We start from the raw sequence: 16689 nt of genomic DNA on the forward strand, positions 1-16689 counted from the left end.
ACAAAGCATAGACCAAAAAAATGCAGATCCTGATTCAAATTAAAATTTTCAACCTTATTACAGCATATATACCCTAACCCCCTTCAGAACATAAAATAAATTATTTCATTTATTTACTAAGGACACAATGAGCATACATTATAGTCTTCATCATAAATGTTTAAAATTCATGTTTCCAAAATAATAAATAGTAAAAGATGAATATTTAACAGATAAGTGTATATGTATATATTATCCATAAATCCTTATCTTTGATTCTAACTAAAAGCAAAAGTTACAGACTATTAAAATGTTTTTAAAAATCAACTCACTACAAATGAACAAAAAGAAATTCTCAAAATTTAAAGTTAAACTTTAAAAAAAAAATGTCACGAAGAAAAGCTATGGACAGTTTGGGATCATGGAAAGCACTGTGTGTGTGATTTCCCTAAAGTGATGCAGCCTGAATGCCTCTTCTAACTCAATTATGGGTTCAGTTCATTGTGTATATGCAGAGCCTGTCCATCATATCTATACATGATGTTGGACTAATTTGAAAGGCTGTGATCAAGTTTTGTTTTCACGGTCTGGAAATCTTTTTCATTCACTTTCTTTTTGTACTGTGGGGAATTATACCAATCCTTTTCACAATGCTGTGGTTATTATTAAGGATTTTTAATAGTGTTCTGAGGCTAAACTAATTTAATATATGTCAAAAGTGGATGGCAAAATATGGGAATAATGAAATTTGAAAACCTTGACATCATTAAGGAAACTTTGTTTTTCTTAGACTTATGCAAAGTGTTTTTCATGTTGCTAAGTGACATCCAAGGTAGCAAATCTCACTGTCAATCCTTCCTAGACTGTACTGCTTAGCAGATTATTCATAAGATACTAGGTTCAAATCCACAAGGAACCTCAGAGATCATTTAGTCCAAGCATCTAAATTTTCAGATAAGGATACTAAGGCTTAGAGACTCCTTAACTGCATCACACAGAGAGTTGTGTAAAATTTTGTGTGGGATAGCCATTGATTGAAAAAAAAGTTTTTAAGCCTATGCCATATAAAGTATCAAGTAATCTTTAAAATTCAATAAACGACCAAAAAATAAAACCTAAATATGCTAAATTTATAGTAAAAAAAAGTCAGAGTTCTGTGAGACCTTTAAGAAGTCATTCAAATTCTCTTGGCCTTAGATTCATCCTTTATAAAATTAAGAGGCTAGATGAGGTAAATGCCAAGTTCTTTTCTAGCTCTAAATCTATGGTTTTATATTCTCTAAACTATACAGTCAACTTAATGACAAGAAGGATGTGGTGTCCCATGACTTTTTTCCCTTTTTCTAGTTTTCATTCAGGATAACTTCAATGTCATTATAAGCAGTACGTTACCATAAACTTGGGAGAGGGGAAACCCACAAATGAAAAATGAAGACAAATTTACTTATAAGATTTGCATGAAATCAAATTAGGTCAGATTATTCCCAAAGCATTCATGAATCTGGCATATGGACAATAAATAAATAGAAAATAGAATGGCATTGTTGGTGAGTCAATATCAATCTATTTTCATTATCCATTTCAAGGCTGCAGTCACATATCATCTTAGCCCCAGTTGTGATATACAAGGAAGTCAAAATATCATTTAAGAAGATGAAGTTGGGAAGAATAACTGAACCAAGTGACATATGCCATAATGATCAAAGAAGAATAGTTCTAGTACTAGAAGTCCATCTTTTCCAACCCCCATATTTTATTTCTCAGAGAAAGAAGTTGACAACCAGAGAGATTCAGTGACTTGCCAAAATTCACATAAAAAGCAATCATAGTAGGAGGATATGAATCCAGATCCTTTTACTTGAGCGAGTACTCTTTCTACCATACTATGTGCACCCTTTAAATTCATGTTAGAAGCAGACAATCCTAAAACCTTAAGAGATACATTTATAGGAAAACAAAATAAACTAATAGAACACTTATTGCTACGCTACAATAAATAGAAGACATCAGTAAGTGTCGATCAGCATCCCTGCCTTCTAATCTTTGTACATTTTTTATGAGAATGATCTATGTGCATTTCAAAGGTGTCCTTGATAAAAAGAGAGAGATAGAAAATAACCACTTTCCAAAAAAATAAAAGATTTTTTTAAAAGGTTATATATCGCACCCACAAAATGGATTGTCATATATGATGCATAATCTTCCTATAGCTGTTGTATGTTGATTAAAAAAATCAGTTGACAAGGAATTCAAGTATTTGCCCCTGAAGCAGTTTCTGGGATCTTTTGGCTTCTTCAATGTGGTGTGTGATTTATATTCATTAAATGTAAATAGCTTATTACACAATTACAGCCTGTTAATGTATGTCCTTTGCATTTTGGTGTCAGTGGTTTATTCAAATGGGTTAGAGAAGAGATGCCATAATTGTATGTCATATATTTCTTTCAATTAAGTATTAATTTTGACACTTTTTTTATTTCTTGCACCACATCTTCAATTGTGTTTTCACCATGCTTCCCATGTTCATTTTTTTTCATTGAAACCATTTCTTATCAGTGTATGTATTAGAAAATCTTATTGGTATTTTTAAACTTTATCTGCCTTCTGATTCTCTGCAACAGATGTTGTTGCATAAGTTATAATTATCTCCACAGTTGTCCTTTTGAAAATAATTATGAACAATGCAATATGATGTGACCAAGTGTCCAATGAAATTATTTTTCTTGCTTCTCTTAATCAAAATGATAAAAATTCTTCCAATTCCTTCCAATATCCTCTTTAAGGATAGCCTATAAGTCACCTTTCCATTTTGCTTCACCTTCCATTTTTACTTCTTTCTGAACTTATATTGAAAATGACAAGATTTATATGTTTAAAGCTCACATTTATTATGTCCCCTATTTTGTCACTGGACATGGATCTCACATTTAGAGTACCAATATATAAATTAATTATTATGGTTTATGTAGAAATTGTGCAATTCTAAATAAATACTGAGTCATTTTCCACCACTTTCACTGTTATTGAAAAAATATATTAGGAATACTGAAGATTATTTTTTCTTTATTTCATTACTTGTAATGGCCAAAGTAAAAATGACCAGTCTGATGATGAGCAGAATCTCCTCAATTAAGTCATCTGGTAGTCAGGAGACAGGAAGAGTTGCATGTTAGGGTCATGTCTAAGGTCTTTGAAGAATATGAATTATTACCAAGATAGCTCATCCATGAGTCTTTTAAATACAAAAATGTGTAATTGGAATAAAAAAATTCTATATCTATGAGCTCAAATTTGTATCTTTTTGCTAACATCTCTATTTCATTTGAATTATTAATTGTCCTCTGACCCTTTGTTTAAAATTGCCCAAGACCTTGAATTATATCAATAAATGACCCTCTTATTAGTCATTGTCATCCTATGAATTTTTGTTCCCATCCACTGAGATTATTTTCGCCTTATATACTTATAATTATTTGAATGATATCAAGGTGTATGTGAACCATCCAAGGCTGTTTCAACAGAGCATAAATTTTAACAAGTTCTACTAAGCATAAAAACTACACATTTGGGCTCAACACAGATTGTTCTCTGTCATTTAAGGAGCATTTAGGTCTGACAAGACATCATCAGAAGATTGATCACCAAGTGAATTTTGTTTTTAGTCATGTTAACTCTCAAGCATGGGCATGTTTAAATCTGTGTTGGTGGATGGAATATTTACTCAAGTGAAATTATAGCTCATTGAATTATTGATATCATACCTGATACTGTCTGTAGCATCTGGCTTAATAAATATTTGTAGAAAGTATTCTTCTGCACCCTCTGTTTGCAGTTTAAAAGCACCCTTACACCAGTTGTATCAACTTCAGCACCATGGATAGGGCTCATCTGATCCATGAATGGAGATGGCTGATTAACTGTGAGGTAGCAGGCAATGTAAAGCCATATGAATAAGAGCATCATTGTCCAGCCATTAAGATGACCTATTTTCAGGAATAGTAAAGGAAAGGCAATCATTACTTTTGGAGCCAGTAGTTTTAATTCAGCTTGATACTCTGTTGTTCCTTTTGGTGGGCTGGAATATACAGAAAGCTAGAGTGGGATGGGGTAGGAGAGAGCAGAATTATCTGGGTTCACCAAAGTGAAGTTTTGTTTATTGTGTGAGCTGTTCTGTATTTCTCTGTGCTGTGATCTACAGAGAAATAGGCATGAGAAACTATTTCTTTTGTTGATTCCCCAGGTGGAGGGTGTTTTGTGATTATACTTGGCAGCAATCCCACATAATGCATGTTCAATATTCCAGTAAGGACTTAGTCTGTGATGAGGAAACCTTTAGAAGACAGCTTCTTCTGAATTTCTGATATAGCACGGATTCTGAGATACCAATCAACCACCTTATTAGTATGTTTTGAGAGGCCAGAAATAACAATTCAAACAACACATGATAGGAATTCTTTAGAGAAAGTGACTTCTGCTCCACAGACTTTAGGTCATTTTCACACATAGGAGGGTGAAATTAAAGAAATGAGGGTGAAAGGTCTACAAGTGATAGGTGAAGAAGTTCCATAAGAATATGCAAAGACCTCCTAATATTACAGTTGAAGGCATGTTCCCCTGGAACTGAGAGCCAGGAAACCAAGAAAATCAGATAAGCAAAAGAATGGGATAAATATCACTGCATCCTTGGGATTTCTTGAGGAAAAATTCCATGGACATATTTATTTTTGACTCCTACCTAGTGTGCTAACATCTAGGGGGAAAAATCTAGAGAGTTTGTATGGCACATGACTCCCAGCTTAGAGTCAGGAAGTTCTGATTGATTTCCAATACTTTCTTAGACACTAGATTGGTAACCAAAGTTAAGACACTTAACTTCTCTCAGCCTTAGGTTTGTCATATGTAAAATGGAGAGGATAATAGAACTGACTTCACAAGGTTGTTGTGAAAATCAAATGAGATGATATATGTGAAGCACTTTGCAAATGTTAAAGTACTATATAAATTCTAACTATTTCTCATTCCTTAGGACAATGCTTAGTACATAGTAAGTTCTTAGTAAATGTTTATTACCTCGTTGACTTCTTCAGATACCTTTGTGCCTTGTGACAGTGCTTGGTATTATCTCCATTTAGCAAGGGGTAGATTCTTTGAAGAGAAGACCTTTCAGGGTCATCTTCTGAAAAGGATTTCATTCTGAGATTACACTCCAACACTCTAAGTTGTTTTTAGCACTCAAAAATAATAGTTGAGTATACTAGTAAATCACTAAGAAAATAAGTCTTAGGACACTTATTGGATGAACTCAATCTATGTCCAAGAGACCATTTATCCTGTATCTTGAGCTTTTCCCTAAAAATGTCAATCTCATTTTCAGGAAATAATTTTTTAGCCCAGTCACCTCTTCTACTTTCCTTTCTCTTTTAAAGTTATTGTTTTCCATTGGAAGCAAAGATGAATATAACATATGTTCTCCTAAATTATTTCACTTATTTCCTAAAATTGTACAAATTGGGGAGGAAGGGAGCTTCTCTCTGGTGAGATAATTTCCTTCCAGTGATTCATCAAAAATATTCCATAATCTCCTGTGTCACACATGAACCTGGAAGACACCCCATCTACTCTCCTCCTTCCAGTTTTTCACGTAAGGGTGATATTTAGCTATTGCAATACTCTAGAACAGAAATACCTGTGTCTCGTCTCTTCTTCCAAAGAACATTTAACATCTTCTCTCCTTGAGAGAACTATAGACCTTCAAAATCATTCCAAGGGGTATAGGAAATTGATTGCTCCATAGAGGGTCAATAGTTATTTCTATGGGCAGGGCCCTGAACCTCCTATACAGTAAACTGACTCTGTCATTCTTCACAGCTTCTGTTTCTGTCATTTTCTTCTGCTCACCTGCTTCCTGAAATATATTTGGTTTCTCTTATTCTTCTTCATATTTTTCTTAGTTTTTCTCCATAAAAACTTTCCCTTTTCTTTGAAAAATATTTAGTAGTCTCTGAGAAGTCAAGAAGAAAGTCATTGCCCCTGTTCTGTCCCCTTCTCTTCTAGAAAGAACAGCTTGCATGTAGAGCATTTATTTTCTTTCTTAAATATGTAGTTATAATGTGGCTATGGAAGGAACACAAACATAATGTAAGTTATTTAGGTTAGATTGAAAGTCCTTTGGAACTATTGCTATGAATTCTTGTTTTCACTTTTTTTAAAACATTGGTCCATTGATCTTTAGTTTGCAGATTTTCCAATAACCAAAACTAAAAAGTAACTGCCCTGAGTTATCTGAGGAGGGAATCTGTTTGGATAAAATAACTTTCCCCTACAAACTTAAGGTTGAATGTCATCACGAAGTTAAAAATTTGATGGTTACACAGAACACATAGAAGCTCAAGTTTTTTGTTTTGGGTTTTTTTTTGTATATATATTTTTGTATATATATATATATATATATATATATATATCTACTTCTGGGAACAGATACAAAATAAATACCTTGAAAGAAAACTGAATGGGTTTTGCTTCTAAACTTGTAAACTTGTAATTGGGCTAATATACTACTCCTTATATGATTGGGTATACTTGTTGGAATTAAGACTAAACAAATATATAAACAAAAACTTGAATAGATTCTTAGCACATTGTGAATAGTTCTTATTGATTTTAAAATTCAACTATATTAATACAGCAGATGCCTTGAGAGTTTTTAATATTTTTGAAACATTCATAATATTTTGCATGCATATGCTTCATTTCCAATGGATATCTCTGAATTTCTGGTATAATAAGTATCTTTGTATGATCCATCTTGCACCACAGTACTTTGAAATTGATTTTTGCTTTCAATATCCACAACATAAAATATTGTTATTATTTATTCATTCACAGTGTTATATTCTTTTCATAAATTATGACTTATTTACACAATATTAATTAAAATTCAAACAACTATTCAGAAGCTATATTATATAATTTAAAAAGCATATGGAGACACTCAGATAAAGGGAATCCTTTTAATTATGAGTAATGTGGAAATCTTAGAATTGTAAAGAAAAAGACTTTAAAACAGTTAGGCTTACCTCTTAACATCAGCACACAATGTTGAGCACTTACTTTATGGATGGACATAGTAATGAAAAAGATTGTGCTTTCAAGTATACTCTATGTACATTTCTGGAATTATTTAAGTTGCAAGTTAGTCAAGTGTGACCATTATGTGATAGGGAATTCTAATATTTTTCAAAAGAGAGATTATGAAACTTTTTGATTTTTATTAGAGGCATAATAGTCCCAAGTAACCTTTGGATTTCATCTAATATCTTCATGTGTTAATTGCTCCTACTGGTGAAACAAAGAAACTAAATTGCATAAAGGAGCTATTGCTTCCTTCTTCCCAAAACTATTGTAAAGATCCATATGGTAAATACTGGCCACTTTCCCATTCCTTATAACTCTTCAGAGAATTAAGATGGGGGAATAGACTGTGAAATAGACATCATATTTGAGATGCACACGAGAAGCCCTATTAAACTGCCTTTATTTAACTGAAACTAATCAGTAAAAACGTGTAGCATGAATTGTTTTATTCAGTGGGGAAGATTGGTTCCTGTGAGAAATATTGGCTTTCAAGTAGTTAAACTGAAAATGCAGATTGGCACTTTGCAAAGACACCAAGATCAAGGCTCTGTTGGATATCATTAATTTGAACAACACCTTTTTCAAGGCAAAGCAAAATGGAGTATTCTGATGTTGTAAAGGACTTGTTTTAGGATCTGTTTTTCAAGATCTCTGATTAAATGGGGAATTAGGGTCTCCTGCTGCTTCACTGGACAAATATATGAGCTTGTATTTGTATGGGCAAGGAAAATACCTCCCATTTTTTTTCTTTTAGTAGGGTTACTGGTTTGGATCCTCCTTATGAAATAGTTTTTTTTTAATTAATGCATCTATCAATTATTAAACTATGTTAATTGGAATAAAAGAAAAAACAAACCTATGGTCATGTTGTTATGAATCAATTGAACATTTTATTACATTGTACTTCAGAGTCGTGTCATAAAATGTTCAATGGCAAAAAATCTGAAGGTTCAGGCGTATAACTTGTTTTAGGAACCATTGAATGTAAACTTTATAACATTTAGCCTCAGAGCTCTCCATCATAACCAAATACCATCACAAAATTTAATGTTTTACATTTCATTTGGATATGGAAGGCAGAAAGGAAAGGAATGGGCATTTATTTAATGTGAACTGTGTGGCAGTTACTTTAGAAACATCTAATTTGATTGTCACAACAACTCTGAGAGACAGGTGCTGCTATCATCCCCATTTTACAATTGGGGAAACAGATAAACAAAGGTTAAGTGACTTGTTCAGGAACAGCTAGTAAGTGTCTAAGATAGAATTAGATCTAAGGTATGCCTGACGCCTGGCCCAGCACTCCATCCACTGTGCCATCTAGCTGTTCTACTTAAAAACAGCCATTCTTCTTTTCCTAACTACTACATCTGCTTGAACTCCTACTTTCTTCTAGCTTCATAAGCCTCGTCTTGCAAACCTTTATTTATTTCCCTAACAGCCACCTTCATGGCTTCTTTCACCTTTTCAAGCTTTATATATGAGATATTCCTTTGTTTCCCATTCAAAACTTACATAAAAACTTGATTCTTATTAATGCGAAAAAATCACCATCTGTCTCCTATAGTCAGTCACCTACTATGTGCCAGACTCTGTGCTAAGTGCTGGTGATACAAAGAAAGTCAAAAGAATGCTTTCAAGAAGCTCACAGTCTAGTGGAGGAAGACAAAACATAAAAGAAAGCAGAAAAAGAGGGACCTGGAGCAAGGGGATGATGAAGTCCTGCAGCCAGATAGGAAATGATCAGGAGTCTTTCCTGGGCCCCCTCTTTAAGTAGAGCATCTACAATGATAAAAATGAGAACTAATATTAATTACATTAATTAAAGAACTTATATTAATTTAATCAATTACATTAATTAAAGAACCTATATTAATTCAGCAATACCAGGATCATTTAATTAGTTCTTTCATCCCCTTTAATATGAAGGCAATGATGATTATGAACTATTTGTTTTTGCAAAATGGAGGATGGATAGAACTATTCTTCCCTTGTCCTTTCAATTCTCATTCTCTCTCTCCCTAGTCAGAGTGAGCTTTAATGATTTAATAACAGTCTTCTCTGACACAAATTCATGGGAGGAAATTAGTAAGGATAGGGGAAGTGGAAGGCACTACTTTGCTTTTTAAAGGAATTGGGAGAAATGAAGGGTACAGATGAATTTTTTGGATAATCTAGGGAAGCAAAAAACTATTCAATCCTAGGAGAATCACACTGCTGTTTATAATTTAGCTGCCTTATACATGTATGCCGAGCCCCCTTTATTGTATTCAGTTGTCCCCAAAGTGAGAAGAGAAACCCATTCTACAAATGTTATAAAAAGACTAAATTCAATGTAAATTAAAATGCCTTAGAATTCAAGATCTTTTGTTATGGAACATGGGCATGTAAACATTTGGTAAAAACTTAAATCATATGTGTATGTTTTTTAATTCTGAATTTTGATTGGGAATTGTAAACTCTAGTCCTTTGGTTGATCAGACAAATGAGCACCTTCCTATAGTTCTCACAGAAATACTTCATTTTAAAAGGGATACAACTTTACAGGTGTTTTGGACATCAGATATTTTGTACTAAACAAAGTACTACACAGATGCTTCATTGTGGCATGGGGGTGACTCTGAGTTCTCAAAGGCCATGCCAGAGAAGGACAAGTTTGATTAGCTTCTATGATACTGGGAAAGCTTCAGGTACAAATTGACCAACTGAAAACGGAACAAAGTAAGCTTACAAGCAAACTAAGTTTGCTTTCCTAGGACCAGCCTAGTTATCAGAAGAGAGGCTTATTTAAAGATTTGCTTTATGATTTTGTGATCATGGCAACTGATGAAACAAATAAATAAAAATATACAATCAGTACTCTACATGTGAGATATTTATTCAATGATGACTGAGTGGGAATACTACAGGAAGAATTTAATGATACTACTTTTATTATTCTTAGTATAAACAAAATTATTAGACAGAAGAAATAAGCAGATAAATAGAAAGGTCTTAGTTGTAGGGGCAAATTAAGGAGTTTTTAAAAGTTGGTTTTACCATGTTCCCTATTTGTTCATTTTTTTCATTATTTCTCTTAAGATTCTTGGCTCTTTGCTCATCTAGATGAAATTTAAGCCCACTGCTGAACAGGACACCAAAGCAATTATTCTTCCTCTGTCAACTAAGGAAACATTTTTTCCACATACCACCTAAAAATATCCTAAGTTAAATGTTACAAGGTTAAGAATTCTGTAAGATATTAAATGAAACACACACATCCAAGGAAAGAATTAACAATCACTTAATGTATATTTGAGAAATTTTACAGAAAAATGCTTCATGGTTAATTGTCAGTGAGTCATTCTTACATAGCTAAAGGACCTCACTTTAAATATCATGTCTAAGCAATCTGAATTAGGAGCACTTGGCTTGGTAGAATGGTTAAGATTGTCTCATCTCCTAGAAACCCACCTGATCTAATGTGTTAACATCTAAAATCCACATGATGTAAATAAAAGTTATTCACTCGTGCCAGTATAAAGATCATGGGTTTTAGAAAGTATATTTAATGTGGATTAGTTGGCAAGGAGGAATGGGTTGTAATCTGTATTAGTAAGAGGATCAATGAGATAATGGATCTATCAAAGCAGGGAAATATTTGGTGGGAATTTTGAGTTTCATCATTCCTTAAACTCCATTTGGAAATGGTCTCCCTGGGATACCAATAGATGCTTGCCATTTTCAAAAACTTAAAAGGTTTTTATATCTGATAACATTATTCATGGGCTATAGAAAAGGGTAATCTAGTATCTTTTTGCTTGTTGCTAAACTATTCATTTATGGAGAAAACTACCATTCATCTTGAATGATCATTTATTAAAGACTAAATTGTCAGGAAAATAACTATGCATTTATCAAGTATATACATTTGTGTAATGTCAGAAATGTAGATAACGCCCAAAAGTTAGACTCTGACTCTAAATGAATAGCATTCGTTCTATCAACACACTAATAATATTTTATATTATTACACATTTGGCACAACTGTTAAACTGGATTAATCACCAAAGTGTAAAGATAACATGTATTAGGGCAGCTAGGCGGAGTAATGGTTAGAGTGCCTGGCCTGAAGTCAGAAAAACTCATGTTCCTGAGCTTAAATCTGGCCTTGGACACTTACTAGCTACGTGACCCTGGGCAAGTCACTTAACACTATCTCCACCAAGAAAACTGCAAACTGAATCATGAAGAGTCAGACAAGATTATGTCCAAACAACAACAGATAAGATGTTAAAGAAAATTATTGAACAATAATGGATTTTCTGAGGAATTAGCTCCCAAATTTCCAAAGAACCTATCCATCAGAGTGACTCCCAAGACAACTGATAAATAAGGTTTACTTAATGATACAATGGATTAACAAAATGGTTATAATTTTGACATTATCAGTAAAAGCAAAATATCATATACTAGATGCCAAGAATGGTGGCAACGTGATATACAAATGATACGAATGCAATCTAATTAAAAACAAAGATTGGAGGAAAGGCTCCAAAGAAACACCAAGACTGAAGAGAGGGCTATCAGACAACATACAGCTAAGCAGTTTATACTTGTAAATGAGATTTACTGGTTAACAATCGTATCAGTATGAAGTTGCTATGAGAAGTTGAATTGCCATGGACTGCCATCATTTGTTTACATCTTGGCTGAAAAACAACTCTCCGATGCTCGATTATTCGCAGGAAATTCTTTGGCACCATATATACATTCAGAAAAAGGAGCCAGCTTCCTTGGAGATCCCCCAATACTCCTACTTAAAGCCCGATTTATAAAAACAGCATACTGTGATTGTATCAAAGCCACTAAAGGCAATCAGCTTCAGCAAAGATACAGTGGGAGTACCAGCAAAATTGAAATATAAACAAAAAATATCATGTGTTCACAAAAACACATTTTTATCCATTCTGTGCTCCATAAATGATAAACATTCATACTCAAACCCACATAGAAAAGCAAAATTAATGTGAATTATGAAAATAAATCTTTATTTACATTTTATTTGTGTATTTTTTAATGCAGAGGAAAATTTGGAAAAGTTACAAGGTAAAAGGTAAATTTAAGTAGTGTTAACAAAGATTAAATTAAAATATAAAGAGAAAAAAAGCTAATTGCTTCTTTGCACCCAGGATTATGATTTCAATAGCAAGGAAAGGGACAATTTTCTTTTTTTTTCATTTTTATTATTATTTATCTAATATTTTTAGTTTTCAGCATTGATTTCCACAAGATTTTGAATTACAAATTTTTCCCCATTTCTACCCTCCCCCCAACTCCAAGATGGCATATATTCTGATTGCCCCATTCCCCAGTCAGCCCTCCTTTCTGTCACCCCACTCCCCCCATCCCCTTTTCCCTTACTTTCCTGTAGGGCAAGATAGATTTCTATGCCCCATTTCCTGTATATCTTATTTCTCAGTTACATGCAAAAACAACTTTTTGTTTTTTGAACATTTGCTTTTAAAACTTTGAGTTCCAAATTCTCTCCCCTCTCTCCTCCCCACCCACCCTCCCTAAGAACTCAAGCAATTCAACATAGGCCACACATGTATCATTATGCCACAACACTCTTGTCATAAAAGATTACATTTTGCTCCTTCCTATCCTGTCCCCCTTTATTGAATTTTCTCCCTTGACCCTGTCCCTTTTCAAAAGTGTTTGTTTTTGATTACCTCCTCCCCCAATCTGCCCTCCCTTCTATCATCCCCCCTTTTTATCCCCTTCCTCCTTCTTTCCTGTGGGGTAAGATACCCAATTGAGTGTGTATGGTATTCCCTCCTCAGGTTAAATCCGATGAGAGCAAGATTCGCTCATTCCCCCTCACTTGCACCCTCTTCCCTTCCAACAGAACTGCTTTTTCTTGCCACTTTTATGTGAGATAATTTACCCCATTCTATCTCTTCCTTTCTCCCTCTCTCAATATATTCCTCTCTCATCCCTTAATTTGATTTTATTTTTTTAGATATCATCCCTTCATATTCAACTCACCCTGTGCCCTCTGTCTGTGTGTGTATACACACACACACACACATATATATATACATATATATATATATATATATATGTATGTATATTCCATTCAGCTACCCTAATACTGAGGTCTCATGAATTACACACATCATCTTTCCATGTAGGAATGTAAACAAAACAGTTCAACTTTAGTAAGTCCCTTATGATTTCTCTTTCTTGTTTACCTTTTCATGCTTCTCTTGATTCTTGTGTTTGAAAGTCAAATTTTCTATTCAGCTCTGGTCTTGTCACTGAGAAAGCTTGAAAGTCTATTTTATTGAAAATCCATATTTTGCCTTGGAGCATGATACTCAATTTTGCTGAGTAGGTTATTCTTGGTTTTAATCCTTAGCTCCATTGACCTCCAGAATATCCTATTCCGAGCCCTTTGATCCCTTAATTTTGAAGCTGCTAGATCTTGTATTATCCTGATTGTGTTTCCACAATTTCCAAATTGTTTCTTTCTGGCTGCTTGCAGTATTGTCTCCTTGATCTGGGAGCTCTGAAATTTGGTAACAATATTCCTAGAAGTTTTCTTTTTGGGATCTTTTTCAGGAGGCGATCGGAGGATTCTATCAATTTTTATTTTACCATCTGGCTCTAGAATATCACAGCATTTCTCCTTGATAATTTCTTGAAAGATGATATCTAGGCTCTTTTTTTTGATCATGGCTTTCAGGTAGTCCAACACTTTTTAAATTATCTCTCCTGGATCTATTTTCCAGGTCAGTGATTTTTCTAAGGAGATATTTCACATTGTCTTTCATTTTTTCATTACTTTCGTTCTGTTTTATAATATCTTGATTTCTTATCAAGTCACTAGCTTCCACTTGCTCCAATCTAATTTTTAAGGTAGTATTTTCTTCAGTGGTCTTTTGGACCTCCTTTTCCATTTGGGTAATTCTGCCTTTCAAGGCATTCTTCTCCTCATTGGTTTTTTGGAGCTTTTTTGCCATTTGAGTTAGTCTATTTTTAAGGCGTTATTTTCTTCAGTATTTTTTTGGGTCTCCTTTAGCAAGTCATTGACTTGTTTTTCATGGTTTTCTAACATCATTCTCATTTCTCATCCCAATTTTTCCTCTACTCCTGTAACTTGCTTTTCCAAATCCTTTTTGAGCTCTTCCATGGTCTGAGACCAATTCATATTTTTCTTGGAGGCTTTTGATGTAGGCTCTTTGACTTTGTTGACTTCTTCTGGCTGTATGTTTTGGTCTTCTTTGTCACCAAAGAAAGATTCCAAAGTCTGAGTCTGAATCTGAGTCCATTTTCACTGCCTGGCTGTGTTCCCAGCCAACTTGCTTGACCCTTGACTTTTTCATCAGGTTATGACTGCTTGTAGAGTAGAGAGTACTTTGTCCCAAGCTTGACGGGCAGCACTGTTGTTCTCAGAGCTATTTCTACACAGCAAGCTCTGCCACACCAGCACTCTTTCTCCCCCAAGAACCACCAACCAGAATTGTGGCCCAGATCCAGGCAGGGTAAAGCAGGCTTTGCACTCCAGCTCTAATCTGCCACTTAATTCCTCCCACGAGGTGGGCCTGGGGCCAGAAACAACTGTAGCTGTAGCTCTAGAAGCAGCCTCAGAGCTGCAACACCTCTGCAACTCCCATGGCGGTAGCCGACCATGAACTCCTTTCATTCTGTCCCAGAAGCTTTTCCCACTAACCTTCTCTGTTGTCTTTGTGTTTGTGGGTTGAGAAGTCTGGACACTGCCACAGCTCACTGATTCAGGTTGCTACACCTGTTCCACCCAGCTCCTGGTCTGTTTGGTCCTGGCGTGGTGCATGCTGGGCTCTGTTCTGCTCCGCTCCCAGCTCCGTGTGATGAACCCTTCCCAGCAACTATCCAGGCTGTCCTGGGCTGTAGCCCTGCTTCCCTTTACCATTTCATGGGTTCTGCAGCTCTAGAATTTGTTAAGAGCCATTTTTATAGGTGTTTGGAGGGACCTGGGGGGGAGCTTAAGCAAGACCCTGCTTTTCAGCCACCATCTTGGCTCTGCCCCCCTGAAAGGGACAATTTTCTAAAGTGATGCATTTCATATCTATATAATTATCTTCAATGTTTTTCATCTACCCAACATAATCTAAATAAGATAAGTATTTACAAGTCTTTTTCAAGCCTATTATCATAGGAATTCAAAGACTGATACTTAAGGTTGAAATACCCATCATTATCTTTCTTTTCTGCAAGAAATTATAAGAATTCAGATGCGGCTTCTCAATTGTAAAGGATATTTGAGATAACTTTCAATTAGAAAATGATAAAAATATATAATAAATGTGAAAACTCTTAGAAAAAGTTCAACAGAAACATCTGCTAGTGCTGCTATGTTTCTAAAATAGAAAAGATTGTTTCAATAAATAAATGTGAAGACCAGAACAACGATAGAGTCAAAATCAATACATGCTAGAGATTACAATTTTATTCACCACCTTACCTCCCCCACACCTTTTTTTTTGTTTAGACAATTTTGTGGAGTACTTCCACTAAAAAATTCCCTCCCCCGATTCAGATTGTTCCAAAGTAAGTTACTGCCCCTTTCATATGGAGTAAGTTGATGCTAAATTAAGATTGAAAGATTACCTGTATTATTAGCTTTATAATACCTGTATAAAATAGATAATATTTTATCTGTATGGAGCATATATTTCTTGCATATTCTCTCTCTCTCTCTCTCTTTCTCTCTCTCTCTCTCTCTCTCACACACACACACACACACACACACACACACACATTTTTTAATTAACATTTCTTTTCTGTTCCTCCTACTTAAAAAACCCTACAACTGAAATGTAAAATGTTCGAAACAAATAAGCATAGTGAAGCAAATACCCACAGTGACTTTGTCCAAAAATATTTAGTTCATTTAGCATATTGAATGCACTACTCATCATTTAAAGAGAAACAGTTATTCTGAATCAGTTTAGAGTAACTTAATATTTTCAAGTAAGGGTCTTTTTAAAAACATCACTGTTAGTTCCTAATTACATTACAATAGATGCCTTCCTTTATAACAACAACAAAAATATAGTTAAATAAAACAATTCAACACATTGGCCTTGTATGAAAATGTATGCCTCATTTATGGAACACTAGCTCTTTGTTGAGGGTTGGAAGGTGGTCTTCTGCTCATGAAATACATTGATCTGAATTCCAAAGTAAAATCACATAAAAAAAGGTCTTGTAACAGTAGCTAGGACATTGAGAGATGAAGTAGTTGCACAAGGTTACCCTTCTCATTAGCATAAACTTATGGTAAGACTTCAATTCAGGTCTTTCTGACTCCAAGGCTAGTTTTTATTTTCTCCTTGCTGCCTCTTCAGTTACATATTAAAGAGAGGTGAGGTAAGGGGAGATGGGAAGAATATGGAGGGAAAGATGAATAACTTAGATTCAAGCACAAAATATATATTGTTTAATACAGATCTAGAGATTTTACTGTATCTAACAAATTAAAAAAAGAAAAATCAAATAATTATCTTCCTCAAATTTGTGTCAGCTTTTATTACAGCAATGAGCTTTTGT

Source organism: Trichosurus vulpecula, chromosome 1 (genome assembly GCF_011100635.1).
Source record: "Trichosurus vulpecula isolate mTriVul1 chromosome 1, mTriVul1.pri, whole genome shotgun sequence".
Lineage (NCBI taxonomy): Eukaryota > Metazoa > Chordata > Mammalia > Diprotodontia > Phalangeridae > Trichosurus > Trichosurus vulpecula.